Source organism: Charadrius vociferus, unplaced genomic scaffold, assembly GCF_000708025.1.
Source record: "Charadrius vociferus isolate BGI_N301 unplaced genomic scaffold, ASM70802v2 scaffold414, whole genome shotgun sequence".
NCBI classification, from domain to species: Eukaryota; Metazoa; Chordata; class Aves; order Charadriiformes; family Charadriidae; genus Charadrius; species Charadrius vociferus.
In genome coordinates, this window is record NW_009648079.1 from 2153473 (window position 1) to 2175790 (window position 22318).

The window sequence follows — 22318 nt, forward strand, 5'->3', positions numbered from 1 at the left end:
GCATTTCATTAAGGGTGACTGGTTGCAGAGCCAGGAGAAAAGCGGGTCCTGGCTGGTCTGTGCTATGTCAGGTGAATCATATGGAAGGAAAGGGAGTTTTCCCCTGTCCTGGGAACCCCAAGGCACAGGAGAGCGTGCTCCAGAGCACAAGACAGCAGGGGCTGGGGCTGTGGGAAGTCACCAAGCTGTACCCAGACCTGTGCTCCTCAGAGGCAATAGGACAAAGAAATCCAGATGAGCAGTTGCAAAGTAGGCATTTGTTGACTTGTTGCACTAAGATGAAGCCCAGCTGAAATAATCTGTTCTGCATGACTGTGATGGGTAGGGAACATATGTATTAACAAACCCTGCTATTTCTGTTCTTATTCTGAATTTTCTCTATTTTAGAAAGTTCCCCACTGCAGTTTATGTTCAAACAAATCCTTGTGTATGGTCTTAAAGCCTTTGAGTGTGTTCAGTTGAAAGACAGACACATCGCAAAGCTCCAGTCAACTCGTGTCCCATCCTAGATGGCCTTTCAGAGAACCTGCTTTGTTCACTGCTCAAATGGGAGATGAGGTTCTTGAGAGGCTGAGGGGGAAGAAGGAGACAAATTTCAAAAAGCATGTCAGAATTATCTGTGTATTTCTGCTATCACGTTAAGTCTTTTCTAAACAGCTGCATTTAAGATACGTGTTGGAGAAACAAACTGTTGCAAATAAATTGAACCAGGTAACTACAGACCAACAGCAATTCAGAACCATTTGATGTGAGAGTGAGAAGTTGATATATCACAGAAACCAATCACTCAAATGTGCTGGGACATGCCATTCGGGCAGGCCCACCACTGACTGCTTTCTGATTAGCACAAGTTTAGGCAACCCCTCTATATGCTGATATTCTGAGCTGCTGGTTTCCAAACTAACCCTTACGCCTGATTGGAAAAAAGTTACTGTACCTTAGAATTCCCAAGCCTGGTCTTGGCTTTCCTCCAGAGTCTTCGTCTTCATTATTTTTCTTAAAGATTTATTACCTCTGTGGAAGAAATAAGTCAAAGTGAAAAGCTGTTTCTGTTGCAAAACTGAAATAATAATTACAAATAAAAGAAAAAAAATTACAAAACCAAGTAGTAACTAACACAAAAATAGTGTTTTGTACATGACTGGTATATACCAATAAGCTTGAGGGATTTCAGGTGATATTACATTGCTCCATTATGTAGCTGTGTTGTTAAGTTTGCTTTATTAAAATACTATTTATTTTTTTTTAAAAGTAGGAACATTCCAGCAATGTTTTTAAAGAAGGTCACAGTACAAGAATATGCAACATTATATTAGCATATGCTGCTAGGTGCTGCAGTTTGACTTGAAAAAGAAACCTTAGACTAGGTCCCCATTTTGGAAAAAAATTCCAAATGGCTCTGAAATATTGGCTCTTTCTTGCTCAAAGACTTCCTAATCCCTGAAGTGTCTCATTCTCATTAATCCATTGCTTAAATAAATATCACAACAGCCTTCCCCGATAATGAACCATGTTAGCTTTTTGGACTGTAGGAAGCAATCTTGCTGTATCCTGCAGGCTTTTTCCTGTATCGAAAGGTTTTGTGCAGCATCTAAGTTCAAATGTCTTATCACTAAAGCTTGTTATCAAAAAGATATTGACAAACTGAAAGATCACAGCACTGTGACTGATGACAGAGCTAATGGGATTCCTTTTAAAGACAAAGGTTCAAAGAGCCTAAAGACACATTTTGGCCAAGAGACGTGACAAGGATTGATAAGAGCTTACACCCGCCTGAAGAGTGTCAATACTAGAAAAAAAAGAGGAAATTTCATGTTAAAACGACTAGTTAATAGTAATAATTACATGATATTAAGAAATTACAACTACTGCCTGAATCTTAATAAGTACCTTCAGATAATTTTAGTGACTTGTGAAGCTACCTCTGAAGGGGAGTGTGGATGGTGCTGCAAGGCTGACACCTGAAGTCAGGCGGTGCCAGATTGCTGGCCAGCAGGAGGACAGGATGCCCCACTTTCTGCTCGCCAGCTCCAGTGCCGGGGCACACAGTGCTTCTGTGGCATTCCTTGTGGATACACAAGGAACAACTTTGGCCCATGTAATTTATTAAATAAATGCGTTAAAGACGCCGTCGGTGTTGTATAGGAGGAGGAGGAAAAGGGAGACAATTTCAAAGTTCAGCTGTGTGCCGTTGTTCATAAATTCATTGAGATGTATTTGTGTTTCTGTGCATTTAATGTAGCAGATATGTGAAGCAGATTGTGCGCTATGCCAACAGTTATGTGCGCTGATGGATGACTGACATTATTATTCATTATGCACATTAGGGATGAGATTGTGAGAGAGACTTTATTAATACAAGAAATTTTATAAAGCCTTTCATAGAATTATCACTGTACAAGTTTTGTAAGTCTGTTTAAGGTACAAGGCACTAGACTTGTAGCCATAGATAGCTACAACTACAAAAATAACTAATTACTGGTTTCTGACATTTCCCCATTAGATTTCACAGGTTTTTGTGAAGGTGTAATTCAGCATTGTCTTACTGAATTCCACAGTTGCAGAGAGTTTTCCCTCACACACGTCTATTAGGTTTTTCTAGGTTGGTGATGAAGGTGGGGTTCACCAGATCTATTGAACAGCCCTGTCTCTGCAACGTATATAGGCTTTATGGGCAGATGTTGTACCCCAGTGGATTTCTGAATGGAAGTGGCTGCCAGGAGGAGTTACAGCAGGCTCTGGTCGACTATTTAGTGTTATAGTGTATTATTATTTACTTAGCTTCAAGCAAAATCAGACCCTTGCATAAGTATCTTACAGAAGCCCAGAACAGTAGTTAGCTCCTCCATACACCAGAGTGTTGTCCCTGGGGAGTGCATAGACAACGGAAAGGGGACCAGAGAGGACATATAGGTTCGTGGGCTTGAAGTTTTGCAGCAGTCAGGATTAGGGTGCATGTGGACCCACAGCATTCTTCTTTTCACTCAGACATCCCCAGTTTTAGATTTTTGAGGGGTTTGGGGCATTTTTGTGGAAGATTTTGACTGTATCTAATCTTTCACATCAGCAGTGAAGTGTGCATCCATGAAACTCAAATGAGAAAATAACAGCAGAGAACAACATTTCATTTGACTCTCAAATGTTGAAGGCAGCAGTTGAATTTTGCAATTACAGATTGGGTTGTGAGTCATCTTTCTAATGAAGAGATCTTAAGTGCCCACATATTAAAGTACATGTTCATAGACTAGAAACCTTCGCTGAGCAGAATGATTTTCCCTGAACAAAACCACGTTCTTGAGGGTTTTTTTTCCACATACTGAAGAGGAAATATTCCTCTCGCTATGTATCTCATGCCGATTGTAAATTACTTGTCAACAAATGCATAAACTTTCTGAGGTAAACATTTCTCAAAAGTGAATGTAAAGTAACTGTTCATTTCTGGTCAAACTAGGAAAGCGGAATGTTTCTTGTCAGAAGTACAGTTTATTCTAATAAATTAATCAGTTTGCAAAAAAAAATATTACTGTAACAGAGGATGAATAATTAACCACATTTTTAGGTCTGTCAGAGATCAGGTCAAAGATAAGTAATTGAAATAAAAAGAGGTAATATAGAAAACTTCCATAAAACTATGAATAGTGACATATGACAATATTTTAGTAGATGAAGTATATCGTATTAGATAATCTGGAGATTTGAAATAGGTTATGTATTTCAGAGCTCCAAAACGTCTTGTTTTTGCAGGTTCTCAAGTACGATATTACTACCACTGCAGTGTCAGCGTAAGAGCAAAATTAGATCTGAATGAGTTACTTGACCTTGAGTGTGACAGTACCAGTGGGGAGCTACAGATCCCTTAGTGGGCTTAAAAAAGGCATACTAAACCTCCAATGTGGCTTCTAGTCAGTTCAAATGTATCCTTGGTGACTGCCTGAATTTTCTTTGGTTGTTTTTTTTCTTTTTTATTCCTCTATGGTGAAGATGTGTAGGAGTGGATCTTGGGCAGCAATAGTCAGAAATAAACTGAGCATGCATGATAGTTGCTGCTTCTCCATGATCATTATATAGTTGATGAACAGCAATCTGCTGATCCATGAGGCAGCAGTTCACAGCTCTTGGCCCCTCTCTGTAGCTCATCGTGAAAGCGCCCAACTGAGTGGAGTACATGGTGTTGAGGAGGTGTGCTAAAGGGTGTAAGAGCTGAAAGATAGCTTGGTGTTGTTGGGTTGTGTTATGTAGAAGCTGTTTTGGTGGAAGAACCATAAAGTTTAAGAAGAAGAAATGAGGAAAGTCGTTGTCAAGCAAATAAAAAGTGAGTTGTATAGCCATGCAGAGAGCATCTTTGGTCATTGGTGCATAGCCCGTACAGACCCCACATTTTTCCTGTTCAAACTGCTTTTTTACACAGTGTATGTTGTATTAAACTTCAGCAGCACAAAATGAAGTTAAATGTTAATTTCTGGCAAGTCAAAATATTTCATAGGTAAACTCAAAATAGGTTAACTTCTCTCCGATACAGGTATGCAATCTATTGCATAGATTGTATTAAACACAATTATATAAAACTAAGTTTCAAAGCAAAAGCAATTGCTTCTATTGATACAACTCAAGAACTACCTTTCCAGTGAAATTATTTAAATTGTAAGGTCTTCAAGTAGTACTAACTGAACCAAGAGAGAGTAGAGAAGTCAGAACTGAGTCAAAACCGCAGGATTTCTGATGTTGCACTATTACTCACATGCAGCGTTTTGTTTACTGTTCCAGCTAATACAAGGGCATGTGAAATCATGTGAACAGATAAGTGAAGGCAAAGACGGCTAGTGGTGATTCCTTTCAAGCAGTGCAGAAAAATCCAGGTCCCAGTTTAATGATCCCATAATGATGGCATAAACGTCAATTACTCAGGGAAAATGCAATAATCACAAAGGAGAGCATTCAATGATCACAGAAATAGGTGTAGTGCGTTATGATTTGGGCTTTCTTTTAACGGCAAATTTCTCTATAAGGGAATATAAGTTAGTCAAGAATATATCTGTCTTTTAACAAGCCTCTAATACTTGCCTTGCTGTAATATTATCCCCTCTTACAAACTGACTTTAGTTTCTTTGTCTAATCTGTATTAGGACTGCTGCTAGTTGTGGTCTTTAAGTGTGTGGTTAGCTAGATGTTGAAAGGCATAACAATGTTATTTTGCCTCTCTGATCTGTTTCCTCAGATCAGAGGAAAGCTAATGTGCTTCAAAGATTGTCTATTTACACCAGGTAAGGAATACTCAGAGATCATCTCATTTATCAATCCAAATTTATCTAGCATCTCATTGGTAATCTCAGCTGCTGGATCCCATAAATTCATTTGCCTCTTTACAAGCATTGCAGAGTAAATAAAACAAGTTTGAGTCTGCTAAGGTTTTCATTTACTCCCTAACCTGTTTGCAATCAATGTGAGGCTTCTATGGGAATATTTCAAGTTTTTTTATAAAAGTGTTTTTTTTTTTTTCTGTGGCAGACTTGTAGGTTAGTACAACTCTTGAAACTTTGTGAAGCACTAAATGGAGCATGGCAAGAAATTGGTCTAGTTTGTCACTTTGCCTCATTTTCAGAGCTGAAAATGAATTATTTAAGCAATGAGATAGGACAGACTTTGCATCAGTGCTGATTAACGCCCATTCTGGATGTTTGCCTTGTTTTTCCATCATATGTGAATGGTGCATTAATCAGCACTAATGCACAAGCTAATGTTTCTTATTAAGGTTTCACATTGTTCTTTCTGTTGATAAAAATAGAATTTAAGGGTTTCCTCCACTAATAGTTATTGGTCAGAGAAATGTTATATTCTTGTTTCCAAGATATGCAATGATAAAAATGCATAGGAATTTCCTTTCATATCTGACTAATTACAGATCTAAAGCATTTTTATGGAATACATATGTTTGAAGTTTAAATTGTCTTTTTCTTATTGCATTGACAGATCATGTAACCTTTCATTGAGGCATAGCTAATGTGAATTTGGGGTGTCAGCTCCTGCTGCAACACAGCAGAAATTCCTGCTAGAAGAGCTCTAGATTGCATTTATGGGTGCAGCTACATTAGCATCTCAGTTTGGATCAGGAATTTGCTTTTGAGTTAGGGTTTTTTCTGGTGTCTGACTTGCCATTTTTTTGATTTGCATTGTGCAGTTGTCTTTAGGGCAGGTAAACTAGATTATTTTTTGATGAAAATGAACTGGATGATGCACTCTTGGAGCACATCTGATTGTGCTCCAGTGACTAGGAGGCACTCAGTTTGTGTGATCAGGCTAGAACTAGTCTTACTGCACCCAACTCTCAGCACGGCTCTGCAAATCTGCTCCCATTGCATTGCATCACTTGCTAATGTTTGCGTAGCCTGTGCTGCACTGACAAGGCTGTAAGGTGGATCCACCTGTACATTTTTCCGAACAGCAGCACTCCAAAAACATTAAAAGAGCTTTTATACTCTAAGCTCTTTAAAGTTAAGCTTTTACTGAAATACAAAATAAACCTGTGAATTTTTCAAACAGAGAAATCCAGATCTGGGTGAAACAGAATAAATTAAAATCAAAGAATTTAGCAAAAAAAAAATCTCTTCCTGCTTGCTGTTTTGTTTCAGGGAAAATCCTTTCCTTCAGCTTTACTTTCAGTCCTGTAACTTACAGTAGATTTTTGTGTTGCAAAAAACCAAGTCTATTTTGAATCCCTCAAAAAAGTCTTCCTTTTCATTGTCTCTGCAACATGTCTTTGTGTCTGTTTTTCCATTCCCCTGGATATATACACTCAGTAACTCCCCGGAAAGAGGAATTTTCCTAGTCAGCATGTAAAAGCAATTACATGGTCCAATATGCTGGAGCAGGAAAAAAAAACCCAAAACAGGTCAGTTGTCTGTCTCTCAGTAAGACAATGCGTGTGCAATGAAATGTAGGTATACACATTGGTAAGTTATGCAAGCTATCGTAGTTGGGGGGGGGAAGAATTTATTAAATGTATTTAATTTCATACATCAAACAAAGAAATGTAAAAGAAAAAAAAAAAAGTAGGCTTCATGTCTTTGGTTTTACTACTTCTCAATTTTCTCCCTGTGGTGGTCAGAGAAGAAGGGAAAGGGTCATCTGAACTGGTTTGGAGCTGAGGCACAGCACGCATTTCTTCAGTTTCACTCCTGTTGTACTGTGTTTTGCAGTATAAAATCTTGTTATTTGTAAACACCTGAAGTACATTCGGTAGTTTGGGAACATCAAATCTTTTATGCACTGGCCTTTAAACTTACTTAATGAAGTGTTTTAGAAAGGTTTTGTGTTATCAGCATCAAATGGGGGCTAAACAACAATAAGAGTTACAATTTACTTGGGGGGAGCAAAGGAAACAAAGCACAATGTGCATGGGCCTAGGATCACTGTAATCTGTGAATGATCCAGCCCTTAGATGTCAACACTCAAAAGATCAATTCCCTTTCACTTTCTCTTCCTTCTGGTCTCTGAAAATTAGCTATGGATATGTCATGGCTCTTTTTTATACTGAAAGATACACAATTTTCATTTAAGTAAAAATCGGTCCTTTCTGAGTGCAAAATCAGTACTGAACTAAAGCTAAGCAGTCTTAGGACTATTGTTCACTAGTAGCTTCAGCTAAAAGCTTAAGGTTTTCTGCTTGCTTTATCACAAACTCCTGTCATTTTTTCTCTTTCTTGTCCACAAGTACTCTTTTTCTTTGCTGCTGAAATCTCAGCATTTTTTACAGTAGATTTTCATTTCATCTGCACTACTTCAAACGTTCTCCCTTCCTACACATCCAAAATGTTGACACAGTTATCAGCTGCATTGCTCTGATCACAGTTCCCTCCTTCCTACATTATGGAGCAGATTTTCCTCTTTCACATACAGTTCAAGTTTCTTCTTATGCTTTACATATTTATTCTAAACTACTCTCTCGTTAATCCTCTCCATGCTGCTCCCTTCTCTTCCCCTCCTCCTTTCCTCCCTAGTGCTTGGAATATGTTGGTCTCTGTTAACCTTCCTAAGCACATCCATCCTCATCTTTGGAAGCACTTTTAATAATCTATATGTTTGGCAAAGCCTGTAAGCATAGGCACCCCTTGGAGAAACCATTTACAATGTAAGATGGAGGTTTTACTCTGGTTCCCTTCAGCACCTGATAACAAAAGCAATTCTGTCATCTCTCCATGGTAGGAGCCTTCAGGGGAAGGGAGCTGATGGGGCTGTGAGCTCTGGGCCCTGTGTTTTTATTCCTTTGAACTTTTAATGTCACAGTCTGTCTCAATTTCAGCTGATGGCCCAGAAAAAAAAAAAAAAAAAAAAAAAACAACACAAACCCCCAAAAAAAAGGAAAAAAGGAAAAAAAAAAAAGCTGCTTCTACATATCTGCTAGTACTGCTTTTAGAACATATGAGTTATCTTTTTTGGGGAAACACCATGTAAAATTCCTGGGTTTGTGTTACAGCTTTGAAGGTGTGTTGTTTTTTGGGTTTTTTTGATTGCATTTAATTTTAAAATCTAAAATTCACCTGAACATTTCCTCAGTTGATTTCTTAGTCAACATTAAAACTGAACTGTCTTTCCCTAGGCAGCGTTAAACTAGAATTGTAGCACCTCACATGTCTGTTTGGAACTTACTCCTGCTCTTGTATCCAGCAGCAGCAACATTTCCCTTTGCAGCTGCCCACAAATATCCATGCTTAAAAATGTTTACTTGTGCAGTGGAATATTTTAGAGAGTTATTTTGAATAACATGGATTTCTTTTCTCCGAAGAACACCAGCTAATGCACTTCCTTGTAAATAACAATGTTATTTTGTCTTGGTATTTAGTTGATAGCCAAAATCTTTATTTTTTAGTAAAAGATTTTTAACTCTTGTTTGATTTATACATTCAGGCTTGGACCTTCACCTCAATTTCCATAATATAAGAAGCACAATATTTAGCGATTTAATATAAGAATTTCTCAGTTAACTGGTGGAATGGTGTTTTAATGAAGGAATTAGATAAAATGCTACCCTGAGTGAGCCTCTGTTTTTACAGAGTATAGTTTCATTTTGATTAAATATATCAGATGCAATTACATATTCAGGAGGAGGACAAAGTGACTTCTATGTCATTTATCAGTTACATATCTGGAGAGCTCTACTGAAAGTGAAGATGCATTGGAATAAACAAAATCTCAAGTAAAGTTTTCTCTCAACAGTGCAACACTAAGGCTCCTTGAAGTTCCTCAAGAATGCTTGGGCTTTTTTGATAGTAGAAAAAGTTATCCCTAGGGGAGCAAAATGTACTTCATATGATTGCTAATTGATCTTAAAATATTTCTGATTCCATTAAATACAGAAAAACTGTGCAGAGTTTGGGATCTCAATTAAGACTATCTTGCAGCAATATTATGTCATTTAACTATCAGATGTTTCATTTGCTAATAGCATTTTTATTAAGAGTGACAATCTTACAGAGCAACTTATTCAATATAGGCTTTGTTGTTTACAAGCTACGCTTGAACAACTGCAGCATTCCTGGTGCAAGAATATAAATTTTTTTTATGGGTTGCTATCTGAGGAGATCCTATAAGTAAGCTATAGTCAAGTTCGCAAACAGAATAATATACAGGTGAGTGCGTGTGCAGAGATGTATAGCAGTTAGACAATGTATAGATAGATGTTTCTAATTTTAATAGTGCCTTTGAGCAAGTAACATTTCCACTGTTCATCAGATTGAGGGGCCATCATTTTAATATAGTCTTCTGTATGCTATCACATTCTTTCCAAACCGTTTCACAGGGAAATTGTCCATTGTTAGAAAGATATTGTTTCCATGGTTTGGTACATCACTGTCACACTATTAACCTTCAAATATTATGCACACAATTGACATACGCTAAAAGAAGCAAATCAAGATGTTTTCACTTATTTTTGCTGTCTAGAGAATGCACGTTAAATGACGTGCTCTTAATTTGACTGACAACAGATCATGAACATGATACTCATGTATTACAGAAATTAACTGTAAGAAGAATTTCGAAGATGTCATTGTTAGAAGTGTGGGTGTTTTCCCTTTAAGTACCATAACAAACGAATGTCCAGACTTGAGCACTCACCTATATGCCAGCCAGCCTTCCATGGGGGGGAAAAGTATGTTCAGGTCTGCTGGTAGTACTAATCCACATCCAAGATCATTGTTTACCTTGATAAACTACAGGATAGGCTTTGTTATTTCCTTCTCATACTTTTATAATCTAAATTAAATAAAAATTGAAGCACTAAATATATATTCAGCACTGGAAATCTAGTCAATATATTGAAAATAGCTATTATCAAGCTCATCAAACCTTTAAGGTGTATGTAGGTACCCTTTGTCTTAAGATAGAAGCCATATAAATCCCAGTGTACTGAAAGAATTGAGTCAATTGTTGTTTTGCATGAATTAAGATCTCTGAAGTTGTTAGAGAAGAAATTTTGCATTGTTGAAACTAAACATCTGTAAGAACAAAATAATTTCTTCCTGTGAGATTTACAATAATTTAATCTCATCTTGAAGTAAAGGATTACTTTTTCCTCTTAGTTTTCCGGTTATTTCACAGGTTACCTACATCTTAGAGAGTGAAATCTGCCATGCAGTCTTCATGATTCCTTAGGAGACTTATTCCTTATTCTCCTGCACTGATATTGTGAACATGGTTCCTCTCTTTTAAACTGCTTTCCTGTCTTTCCACCCCCTCAAAAAATGGCCTTCCAGCAAATACCTGTCTCCCATGGACTTCCTGAAGTTCTCTGAGGTCTGTGCTCACAATGGGAAGGGCTCTTCTACTCTTCCAAATTACTGTGGGAAAAAACTACTCTTTTTCTGCCCCTTTCTTATAGCCAGTGAAGAGTGTTGGCTCCCTGATGTAACCCAGGTTGTTATTTTGCGCTGTGCTCCACTTTGAATGTAACTTAGGGGACAGGGAAACAGGAGATTGGAAGGAACCAGTCCTGAAATGAAGCAGCCTCACCAGGAGCAGGTCCAGAGTGTTTATTCTACCCATTTACCCCCACCCCATAAATCACTTTCTCAAGCCATTCTCAACAGAGTGCTTTTTCAAGGACTACCAAACACTACTATTTATTTTCCAAATTGTTGAAGAAAACTGCTGGTTTTCTTTTCAAAAAGTGAGTATAATTTCTAACTGGAAAGTCACATCACATATTAGATAAAGCAATTTCCTCTGCGTGTCTAAGTGATACTGAATGCCAGTGTGTTGTTTGGCAAGAAAAATACCTGAAAGTGTTTTCTGCTTATATAAAGTTTCACAGCAAGTCCTCCAGCAATTGCTTTCCTTTAAAATGTTTGCAATCTTATGTGTGCTGCTGGTCAGTGGGTGGAGCACTAAGAAGGCTGAAAAAGTTCTTACAGAACACCATTTGTAATGATTTTCATTGTTTAAAATGTAAGGATATGCTCTAAATTAGGTTTCTGTTGTGCTGAAGTACCAAACTTTTACCATAATCTTAGATCACTGCCTCTGAGCTAATGGCACTACTTTATTCCAGTTAGTCTTGTTTTTGGTACCTAATAGACAAAATGACTGGTTTAGCTTTCTGGATTTTGTTTTAAAGACTAGCAGCAAGGGAAGGCTTTCTTTTATTTCAAGAATTCATAACAGCTGTTTGTCAATTTTTTGAAATAGGAACAGAGAAAGACATGAAATATTAAAAGTGTGTGAAATCCCATCCTTTCTGCAAGCATGCCTTTGATTTCAGTAGTTCTGTTTAGTCTGGGTTATTTATACTTTTCCAAGGAGAGTTAATTTAAACATTCGTATTCCTAGATTTCAGTTAAATATTTATCTAAGTTATAAGCTGCTTCTGCTGATTAGTGAGCTACTGGTTATGAGAGAACAAAGAACGTCAAAAGGCAGCAAATTAAGGTCACAGGTCAGTGTTCAGGCAAAATAGAGCTGGGCTACCAAATGATTTCCCGTTATTAAGCCAATAAATCAGGCAGATGTTGATAGATGCAAGCACTGGGGCAGTGTGTCAGCCTCATGAAAAAATTGTTTAACAGATTCAGGTGATCAATGCTGTCAGAATCTTGCATGTGAAAAATAAGATGACAAATTAAGCTGTAAGGCTGTGACACCAGAGATTATTATGTGCCCCCTTCCCCCCCACCCCCCACCACTGCCACCATCGTTTTACATCTAGGCTAAAAGCAAAAGCACAACAAATAAATAAATAAAATTACGTGTCTATCCATTTGTGTCCCTTGGAAAGCCCACAAGTGAGGCGGAAGGCTAATGGATTTTCAAAGCGAATGCAACCTGCTGCATGAGCCCTGATTGAAGAGCTCTGAAGGGGAAGAAAATAGATAAAGGGGTTATTGAATTATTAATGGGCTCTATGATAGTGGTCTAATTAGAGCTAAAGAGGTATCACTTTTTACTAATGGTATGATGAAAACAAAAATAACCCATCAAAAGTCACCATGATAGAAATTATGTTAAAATTGAATACCTTTTTATGCCAAAAAGCACTATACTGTATTTACTTTTAGGAATTTCTGGATTTTGCATATTACAAAATGTGTAGCAGAAAAATCTGCTGTTCATTTTTTCTGGGTGACACCAGCAGAATAATCCAGTGATTGCTGTCGAAGGCTTAAGCCTTCTCGTTTCCTCAATTTGAAGACACTTAAAACTGATGAAAAAATTAGTCTCTATTGAAAAGAACATCTTTCCAGTCAATGTGTCTGCTCTCATGAGCCACTGAAAGCTGAGTGCTGCATTTTTTCCAGGTTTTTTTTTGTTGTAAAGATAAAGGTGTTTAATTACATGTGCTTTTTGGAACCTTGAAAACCAGGGTCGAAGAGACCTTCATGTGATTTTCCTGCGAAGCTCACTGTTGGGAGGCAATGTCCCCCATCTGGCCACAACAAGCTCTGGGCTCGCCAGCCCCCTCCACCTCACTGCCTGCCCTCCCCAGTGCCCAGGCATTACTAAGCACCAGAGATCAAAACTGTTGGCCATGGTGAGGTGTAAGGGACTTGGCCATTTCCCTCCTGGGCCAAGCACGAGCTCTTTCCTGATTTCCCTGATGTGACGTATGAGATAGGCCATTGCCCTTACAAGTGCTGAAAAAGCACATGTGCAACATGATATACAAATCCTCAAGCATTAAGTTAATTTGCAAGCTGTTAAATATCATAAGGCTGCAAGAGCGATGGCTTTATGGGGAAAGTTAGCAGAGGAAGACAACAAAAAGCTTTCAAGCCTACCTTAGGAGATACCTGAAAGCTAGCATGAACTGTCATCAGGTCATTTGAGATTTTTTCAATGGTTGCTCTGTCAGAGATACCAGATTACTGCTGTTACCTGTCTCATAGATGGAAGGAAAGTGCCACGCATATAAGTTTTTTGCTGACAAGCTCACCCAGAGAAAAAGAAATTGTTCTTCGAATGACACCAATTCCCCGTTTTTTTACCTGTCTCTGATTATATTTTTTTTTAATGGAGTGTCCTATGCCCTGGCCCCAGCACACTCAGATGGTGCTTAGAGTCTCTCTGTAAAAGCCTGGAGACAACTGTCTTTCTCAGAGTGAAATGAGGTTGTTACGTGTAAAATATATATGCCAAAAGATATTTTTTCATAAATTCTCCCTCAGGTCTTTGGTTCAGTTCATAATGACAAGGTCCTGGTAAACAATAATTGATAATGATTTGAAGGAAGCGAGTGAGTAGAAAGCTCCAAGTTCAACTCAGATTTTTCAACAAGAAAATTAAACAAGCAAAGTAAGCTGATAGGATTGATGGGGTTTGCTGAATTTGATTGATTCTGCCAATTTGAAAGAAATGCTATCAAAGCTATAATTTTGCAAGGCTGATACTGATTTTCAGCATCAGGCCTTAGCGATGCACGTATTCAGATTCAGGAGCTGCTTTGGGAGGTGTTGCAAACCAGGCAAATAAACCCCCTGAGCCGGTGTGATCTGCAGGAAGGCTGCGTTCCTCCAGAGGAGGCCGTGGGTGCATGCCGCTCTGGGTGGTACCCGTGAGATGCTGAGACGGTTCCTCTCCCCACTACCAATCTCATCCGGCTCTCCCGGCTCAGGCGTTTAGGTGCTGACTCTTTAGTTCGGTTTATTCAAAGTGAACGGAATTATTTGTATTCAGAAGTTTAACTATTTATAATCGGCGAGCCAGCCTGGGTCACTTTAACTGACCTGGGTTAGAAGGAAACTACACAAGTTGGTTTCCTGCTGCTGTGAAGGGTCACCACCTCTGTTTCAGGGCTAGTGGGAAGGAGATTTCATCGTGTTCAGTTGCAGTTAGATTAGGACAGGCAAATGCAGCCTAGTTGTGCCAAATATACATGAAACTGTTGAACCTTACTGAAAGGTGCCCCCTTTTCTCTTCCGTATTTAGCACAGGCCAAACCAGCCTCACTTTTTAAAAGTATAAGCAATCATGGCTGAATTTAAATTGGCAGTGCATACCTTACTGAACGGTGTCAGGGATGAGAAAAAAGAGTATTGACAAACAGAAACACAAATGCCTCTCTCTGCTTGTCACCCATGAGCACGATCATGCAGAACATTTTGCTGTCACTAACACAGCACGGCCATACATGAGTGTCTGGATGGTACAGCTGGCTTGAGGGGCAGTTTTTGCCACAGCACATTAAAAATGTGCTGTCTTCAAACACCACCTTTTTATTCCTCACACAGGCCACAAATGGGAGATCTGCAAGCATTATTGCCACAAGTACAGTTGCGGAGGTGCTGGCACTGTCAGCAGCACACTTCTGGGCCCATGATGTACAAACTGCTCCATCACACAGCTGTCACGCAACTGTATGTTGTGTTTCCTGGATGATGCTTTTGGGCTATTTCAAGCGATTCTATTTCTTCTTGTTTTGTGTAGGAAAAAAACAGTAAGAAGGGATAGAAAGCAACAGTTTATTAATATCGTAGAGACTCATAAAATATCGCTTCCTTTGCGATCCTGCAATAATGTATGAGCAACATAGATCAGTTCATGAAGTTAATTTCTTTCAAGAAATTCTGTGTGTTGCAGGAAACTGCATAAATACTCCGTAACAGTGCCATTTGCTACACTGGAGCAATAACCATTTATTTTTGTGAGTTCCAGAGTTATAGCATGAGGGTCTTTTATTATTAACCCCAGTGGTCTCTGCATAGGATGCTTTCATCTTTGTGGAAACGTGCAAACCTTCTTTTATCAACTTTTAATTTTCATACATCGAGGGAATTGAAATGAGCCCACCGGGTGCCCTAGGGACCAAGACATTGCATATGATGTATATTGTCATTTTAATGGAGACACGTTAACAGTTTCTGAATACACAGTGTACTTACAGGGGGCCATTTAAAATTGCCTTGAAATTTGGGTTAAAAAAGAAAAATGTAAGTCCTGGTTTATCATTTACGTAACAAACTGTCAGAAGAATACATGTGGTTATATAATTAAAGGCCTCTGTTCTTCACTCCACGACAGTGCTGCTAATGAGTTGACTTTATTGAGGGTCTCTTCTCAGATATAACTTAGGGTGCTATACACTATAATTTTAAAACAGCATGAGTACAATGGCAATTTATTAAAATACTGTTAACTGTCTCAATACGACCATGAGGCTAATTAAATATAACAAGTTCACTTCTGGGATTGGCTCCACAGTCTGCAGGCTGTTCTTTCTCTAGTTCCTTTGGGGTTTCCCATCTGTGTGGGAGACCAAGAGCAGCCCCATGTGACACAGTTTGCTGCACTTGGAGAGATTTGTAATTCCCTGTCAGAGAGGTGAAAATTACATTTAGGTCTTGATTGCCTGCAAGATTCAGGGGCAAAAAACTTTTGATCTAAAAGTCTGTCTTCATGCTGTGAAAGTTCTTCTATCTCTGTTTATATTCGTAAGTTAAACATGGCTGCAGACATTATGACCCAGTTCCTGAGGGCAACTGATGAAAAAGAGCCCATATCCCTCCTGGTTTAGCTGTCTTTAGCTTCCACAAGAGGCTGGCTGCATGCAAACTGTCTATTGAGCTGTATCTGTCCCATGTTAACTCCTGACTTGTACGCAAGAGCAGTTGGGAAAGTACTAGCTGGTCTGGGCCAAAATCACACCAGAGATGCTCTAATAATGAAGGGTTATAAACAGTCATGTCCCAGATCCTGAGAGCTTCCCAAGGTACTCTCTAATTTCCTGGTAACCTGAGTGCTGTCATAGGGAAAAATGCTCAGTTAACATACTTTTAATCAGATCATTACCAAAACGGTGTATTGACTTAATAATGACACATAATTAACCAGCAATCAGGAAACTATAAGTAACAACATCACCAATACAACCAATGAATCACAATATTAGACATTCACACAATGTTACTTTCCTGCATTATATTTGTTTTAGAGCATGTTATCTATTGGCCTTTGTAAAATAAGACGCCAAATCTCAGGATATAAGATTTAGGAGTGCACTATCCTAAAGATTTATATCTATTCTACTCCTACAGATGTCTAGGTGCCCCTTCTATAGTTAATCCCCAAAAGCTCTCATCACACCCACACCGAGTTAGGACCTCCGCTTGCTGCACGTGTTTGTAGGAACTGTGAGTGCTCCAGCTTTGTGCACACTTGTGCTGCTTCCTGCAATGCAGTCATACACAGGATGGTGAGAAAGCACCCCCGCGGCCTGCGTATGCACACCCAAGGTATGGGTCCTGCCTGTCTCCCCTGGAGGGTCAGTCCTCTAGCTGAAGTGCAGAAGCTGCTCGTTGCATGCAGAGTCTGATGAGAAGCCTGTCAAGTCTGGCCAAGGCAGAGGTCCACAACGTTGTGGAGCAGGTCAGGGGGTGACTTCTGGCAGTATCAAACCCAGGCTTGGCTCTGCTGTCTCCACTTCCAGGTCTCTCCCCAACAAATTTTTATGCCTCCTTTGTACTTGTTTTCAAGCTGTTGTACTTGTTTTCTCTGTTTCAAGAGTCTCTGTAGTTTCCCAGTTACTGTTTATTCCAGCTGATTGTTGGCTTTCTCTTTAGCATTATCTGAAGATGCCCTTTTAGTCAGTTCTGGTTATTCAGTTCACTTATGCTTCTTACACTCTCGTGCCTTTCTCAGCAGCTGTTGTCCAAGCCATTTTGTCAAGGGTGAGCAGTGGGAGCCTGCCCCACATAGTAATTTCCATCCTCTATAGACAGATGAATGTGTTTTCAACTGGACTACGCGGCATGAAATGTACACAGATCCAGCCTTTCTTTAAAAAACAAAATAATAATAATAATTACTCCAATATGATGGATTTGCATTTTAAATATTTTTATTGCTAAGAAACAATAAGCTACCTCACTTTAAAAGGCTCTATAATAAACACTTCTTTAGCAAGAAGATTGATAGCCTTTCCTTCAAATTTGTTGTATAAGAATTCAAGTATATCATCAGATGGAGTGGATACAGGCCATATTAACTTATAAGATTTGATTTGCACAAATGAGATTGTGGTCAGATGAAACCTTTTTTTTTTATTTTATTTGCATATGCATTTTCTGTATACTGCATTGACTGCTTAGAATTAGCGTATTGTTTCCAGCAAAGCTGTTGGAGTTTCTGCTTTTTTTTTCAGCTCCTTATCTGATATTTTCAAAGGCTGGAAATAATCAATTTTCCTATAATCTGTTTTGTTAATATAAGAGACATTTCTAAATAACATAGACTACACCTTCAAGGTGGGTTTGACTGACGCTCTTTTTTTTATGACTCATACCTGAGTGTCCACGTAGATATTTTTTGTAGGCTAAATCTGTGTGCAACAGCATTCTAGTGGTTATTCTGTGATCTTCCTGCTCCTGACCTGAAATGTCTATCTGTAATGCCTGCTCTGGAAACGCTGGTGAACCTTCCAGGTACATGCTAACTACCAACCTGCAGCTCGATTTCTGCAGTTCGTTCTTGTTTTCCCATGTGAGTCAAGAGGGTGTACCATGTTACAAAGCACACGTATCCACACTCTAGAGATAGCAGTAGGATGTGCTTCTTGAACTTGAAAGTTTTAGAAGGCCAGCTATGAGTCAGCAATTTTTTATATATGTTCAGGAGCATTTTTACAATAGAGGTGGCATACTTAATCTAACACTATTATAGACAGAAGAAAAAGATTGGGATCTAAGAATTCTGGAAGAACTATTATCTCTTGGACTATTTTGCTCTATCTCTGTTTCAAAACAGTAATAAAGGTGTGTCACAATTTTATGAATATTTTAATCTTTGATCAAGGCACGTGTATAACAAATAGCCAGTAACTAGAACTCACTAGAATAAATTGTGTGACGTCCTTTCAGATAACCCCATAATCTCCAGGCAGTGTTTCTTACTTTGAGTACTAATTATCCTGCAACTTAATTGAGCCATGAATTACCCATAATTATCTATTTTCCATGGTAAAAGAAAACCATGTAATTATGCTTTCTTCAACGCCTTGAATGTTGTTCATCCATAGCACGAACAGAATTTAGGCCAACGTGTACCGGGCTGACAGCAAAAGTGGGCTTATTCTTTTAGCCCTGACGTTCTTCATAGCAATATAATTTGATTTCAAGAGAGCTGGAGCTGTCCCCCAGAGCAGAGGCAATCTACTTTGGCGATGTGAATAGTGAAGGTGTGGTCTAAAATGTGTCTTTAATCACCCTGATCACTGCTGCTTAAGCTAGGATCAGGTTAAGGTGTGTGGAGGTACACGGACATAGTGCACTACAGGACTGCTGTTCTCCACGTACTGCAGCTTTTGGAGATGTGAAATACTTTTGCGCTGCATTTGTTTACAGCAGGATGACAGGGCCTTTAACAGCTCCAAGATGAAGTGACCTTTGAAGGTGTTTAAAGTTATCCATCTCTGTCTGCAGCATAGTAATTGAGACTCAAGCTCAGTTTTGCCTGAATTAAATCATTTAAGTAACTAAAAACAAACCTAAGAGATTATTCCCTGGAGTAGAATAGATACAAATCTTTAGGATAATGCAGTCCTAAACCTTATATCCTGAGATTTGGCATCTCATTTTACAAAGGCCAATAGACGACATGCTCTAAAACAAATATAATGCAGGAAAGTCAAAAACCAGATAAAAGGTTTTGAATCATGTCATTCTCTGGTGTGTATCTCTGTTATGTGTCCCATGATGGAGCACCTGCACCAAGGCTTTCTAGAAATGACATATCACAAAAAGGTCAGATATCATGCAATTCCTCTGCTGAGGCATCTGTCAAGTCATGTTTGCCGTCAAAACAAGGTAATGTCCTGAAAGAAAGCAGTATGTTTTGCAACAGTCTGTAGCATATGGCACTGGAAATGCACATCAGTAAAGTAAGTCATACCACGTACCTGCCTTTCAACTGTAACATGTTATTTGTCATAAAAAGCTGCCGTTGTTTAATTTTTCATAAACAATTCCCATGTTTTCACATATTGTTTCACGTACTGGATTAAAAGCGAAGAGCAGGACAGCGTCTTTGTTCGGTATAGAAATCTAAAATGTCAGAATATAATGTGTAATAAACACATCATTAGACAAAGTATGAGGCTGATTCTCATTTACACAAAGGCCTGCTTAGACTGCTTCAGCAGTGCAAAGCAGTGTTACAGTCATCCACATGAAGTGAAACTGAGAATCAGGCCCAAATACTTGAGTTTCATTCTAATTAACTAGGAGTCTTCTTTTGAAAATCCTTTGTGAAAATCTAAATAAATGGTTACAGTTGCTTCTAAGGAGAAGGAAGTATCAGGAGTAAGCTTATATCTAGAACTAAATCATTCAGGCATGGTTTCAAAGCCATGCATTGTCCTTGAATGCTAATATTTGCAGTGGGGGAATGTACACTATGACATGTGTTTTAAAATCTGCATGGATACCATGGTGGTAGTAGCACTAAAAATACATATATTGGATAAAAGACAAAACTTCCTCCTTAGTGCCTCCACACAAAAAGAGTTGCTGCATTCCAGTAATAAAGTCTGAAGCACCTTCTTCCTTTACCAGTTTTGAATACTTGCTAGCTAGAAGGAATTTAACTTAATTTCTTATTTTATCTCCCTGCAGCAGAGAAGTTATGTGGATGGTTTTATAGGTCAAAGCAACCAGAACTTGGCTTTGAGTATAACTTAGTTCACTGAGGGCACCTCTCATATGCTCCCCAGCCTGGCTCCTGAGAGCCAGATAGAAAGAGACGTAAGTCAAGGTCAAAGCTTATGCATGAGAAAGACAAAGCCCTAAGTACTCCTCACTGGGGTAAGGAACCCTCCACTTGCTTGGGCCTTGGGTTGGCTCTTAAAGGTAATAGGTATCTGCAATTTCTAGTGAGCATGTCCTTTAAACACTAACTGCCTTGATTCGGGAAGATATCTACTTTTAATTGCCCCATATCATGTACACTTTAATGCTTTGAGTGGCTACTGCTTTAGAAAAGAAGTTGCACTAGATGGACCATTAGTTCCTGTCATTCCGTGCCTTTTATCCTGTTTGAGAAATGAGTAATTTGATTGCTGCATAGAAATAAAGTCATAAAGCCCCGGTACCTGCAAGCTGCTCTTCTTGCTTTTTACCAGTTCATTGCTATTCAGGATTATATTCTTATTACTCCAGTGTATTATACTGTATTATATATTACTGCCTGTGAAAGAAGAGATCTGTGTCTGGCAGAAGTCAGAACAGCCTGGCTTACTGTATTATATTCATGTTTTTAATCAAAGTACATTTACACGCACTATTGTGAATATGTACATCAGAAAATATATAGTGAGATAAAGATTACTCAGCACTTCATGAGAGCAGAAACTGGGGGTATTGCGTCCCCATCTAGGTCTAAAGCTAGTGTGAAACATTTAGGGCTAAAAAGGGCTACGAGGTTGATGAAATGTGCAGCCTTGTTATGTGCACGTGTAAGAAATATAATTTCTTTTGCAAAGCACAGCAGTATGTCATATCTGTGAACTTGGAAAATCTTTCTTATACTTAAGATCTGCTTAAAAAATTAGCAAACTTCACAACCCCAAATCCCTAGGAGTAAATCGAGGAAAGTTGTTATAAGATGTTATAGCTAATACAGGGAAAAAAAGATAGTTTCACTTAGCAGTTTTAGAAACTATATTAAACATCAGCTGTCTTCTTATTTAAGAGGATTTTGTTTGGCTGGTCTTTGAAAGATGGCAAAAGCATTTAAAATGAACTGCTGAAAATGTTAAAATTTCAATGAATTATGAATGTAGTGAGAAATCCATAAACCTATTTACTTGGATAAATCTAGACAGAACGTTTATTTCTGAGCTCACATTTCTTCAGTATTTATGCTGAAAATCGACACGTTTCAAACTTTACTTTTGTCCAAGTTCCCTTTGGCGTACAGAAAAAGGCTTGAAGTTCTCACAACTGCCTGGCCTTTTGCCTTGGACGTATAAGCAGAACTTGTACGTTGATTACTTTGAAGTTTACGTTTTCAAGCCATGAATTCCCCATCATTTGAATTGATTTTTCTATCATTTCTCAGGCTTTATAGTCTTTTAAGCTTTTAAGACTTTTATGTCTATAAAACGCTTGATTTGGGACTATTTTAAAAATACCTGATCATAGGAAATACAAGGCAATGGAATTATCAGTTATGCTTTTCAAAAGATACAATGTATTACATTGTGATAAACATTTCCAAGACTCTCCATGTAGCAATGTGAAAAAAAAAATAAAATGGATCAATACACAGAATGAGCGTGTCTGATATGTTTCACTCATATACACTATCTGTTCACATCCAGCATAGCAAAACTTTGGCAGCAGGGACACATCTACCTCTGAAGAACCTGACTCAGGATTTGAATGGTTTTTGCTCAAACTGGTACCTGTGTGAGACACCCCTTCCTGACCCCTCTTTGCTCTCCCCTGCCTGCCTGCTGCAGCCTCGGCGCCAGGTCTCTCTGCCCTTGTGCCATGGACTCCCTGGTGGCAGATGCCAGCGCTGCCTAAGGCGGATCTGCCATCAATCAGTGTCTGGCACAAAGACCAATAGATTGAGGCACCTTCAGGCTCTGCGGTGCTTCAGCCAGGATGTCTTTCATCCTGGGTTTCTCGTTCCAGGGAATATTGTTGGAAAAAAGCAGGTGCAGAAACACAGCCATCCTTTGTATGTGCGGGGTACAGGTACCACAACCCGCCGTGGCAGAGATCTGCTTCCATCAGAGGAGCTGCTGCCTGAAGCCTTGCCTATGGGGCACCGGGCAGGTAAGGGCTCTCTATGGAAGTTTGATGTTAGCCATCAGCACAGCTGCGTCACAGACCAG